The following is a 2,191-nucleotide window of genomic DNA, read 5'->3' as shown; positions in this document are numbered from 1 at the left end:
TGCTGCTTTTCTTCTGTTACTTTCAAAATGAGCAGATTTTCAGCAGATGGTGGTGGTGACAGAAGTGCCTCTTTGTACCTCCAGAAACTCAGGGTCTGTTCAGGCTTTTACGTTTTGACTTTTTCAACACCAAGAGACCAGGCTAGTGGGTCTAGTGCCTGGAGTCACACAGCTGATTGAGAGGCTGTGTACACATCATATGCCGTAAGGGATAAATGTGATTGACGTGTTTTTAATCATTTCGGCTTTATTGCTGTTTGTTCTGGTCAATGCCATCATCTAAATTAAGTTCATGCTTTACATAATGTCTCATTACAAAAAGTCAGAGAAAGCTTTTTAGTTAAGTCTCTCTGCCTTTTAGCAGGGCCTAGTGAAAAGGGATCTGGCCTGAAAGTGTAGATCCCATGGGCCTAGGCAAGACAAACATGCTTCAAGCTCCTCATTCTGCAGCCTTGCTGGGTGTATATGGGCCCCTCCCATCTTTCTAATCCCTCCTGCTCCCTGCTCTTGCCCACACATCGCAACTCCCTCCTCCTGCCTCTCTTTAATCCATTCAGACCAACTGAATTTTATAAATTACATCCCTCTCCTTTTTTGGGACCTCACATGCAGAGGGTTGGGCATACCTTAATTTAAGGAAAGCGCTCATCATTAATCTAGGCAAGGTTCCACACTTGCTTTGTTTACTTATTTTCTTTTACATGAATTCCCCTTTTTCCTTGCCTTCCCCTGAAACAATCACTCTCTGATGTGTTTGCCACATTGTTGGACTTTTACGTATTTACATATATTTAATTTATAAAGAGTATTTTACTTGAGATTCTGTTAACCTCCCTCTTAGAAGTTATTCTTTGACTCATTAACCTAAAATGGCTTTTTATTGTCTACCAAATTCAGACATTCTAGGTTTCAATAACCCCACTTCATTTTTCAGAAGAAAGTGAAGGAACTGGGTCAGTGTCACAGCCCATGAGGGCAGAACTAGAACTGGAACCCAGGTTTCTGAATCTAAATTAGGTCTGAGTTTGTCTACTGCCCCTTGAAAACCTTACATCTTTGGACTTTTCAGTTTAAAGAACTTCTTGTACTTTGGGGGTTTGCAAAATATAAGAAATCTGTGTAAAGTAAAATATGGAAACTGAGTTAGGGGAAAGGAAGGATAAGAAGTAACAATTGGGCATCTCAGAATACTCCCAGAGAAGCTACATCAATTCTCAATTTAGTTTCACTCAGTTTAACAAATATGGTTCAGGCCTTAGGCCAGGAGCTATTAATACAGCAAGACATATTCCTATCCTCAAGAAGCTCACTGTCTTGGAGAGGCAAACTTACAAATAAAGAGCCAAACAGTGTATCTGAGCTATAATGGCGAGAACTCACAAAACACCATGAGGACCAAAAGGTCAGAGAAGTTAGGCCTCCCTGGAGTCCAGGGTTGTTGCTACAGAGGAAATGAGTAGGGGACAAGCAGGTGGTCAAATCCACAGAGTTCATTCTGTGCAAGTTCAAATGCACGGCAGACACAGCCTGGTGTGTTTGGGAAACTCTAGGTATTTCTTTCTGGCTGCTGATAACAAGGGGTTTGTCACTCCTTTTTTCAGCTTGGATTCATCATCTCAGCAAGCAGGTACTGAAACCACATGTTCCAGTTCTGGTCTGAGGTTGTAACTTGTGGCGAGCTTCAGCCCAGAAGAAAGGGCTTACTCCAGGGGGATACTCAGGCTTATCACATTTGGGCCAAATTTTAACCTGCATTGCCAAGAAGCTTCATCCAGTCAATGATGGCTGGATGGGTAATGAGCCCTGTGATCTCTGGCTTGGTGCCTAACAATGTCATTTTTAAACCAGCTTCCTCAGCTCATTTAACTTCCCACAGGCCTAGGGAAGGGTACAGTCTTTGCATCTATCTTTAGTTGGTACAACAGCCTCACTGTCAACTCACATGGTTCTAGCCAAGCCATAGCCTAGTGCCTTGGTGATGAGCACTAGAGCTGTCAGGCTGCACCGTCTGGAGATGAGCAATCTTTCATCCGGCCTGAGCCAGGTACCACTACTTTGCTGCCCTGTGCTTTTTGAGCAACTTAAGCTAGGCTCTGCTGCTCAGAGGTGAGAGTGTCTCTCTCTGCTCTGGATAGATCCCTAGGGGGTCATTGTTCTGCTCCCAATAAGGGATACTGCTTCCTCACTCTAG

Source organism: Nomascus leucogenys, chromosome 12 (genome assembly GCF_006542625.1).
Source record: "Nomascus leucogenys isolate Asia chromosome 12, Asia_NLE_v1, whole genome shotgun sequence".
Classification (NCBI taxonomy): domain Eukaryota; kingdom Metazoa; phylum Chordata; class Mammalia; order Primates; family Hylobatidae; genus Nomascus; species Nomascus leucogenys.
Note: the sequence above shows the minus strand (reverse complement) of the source record.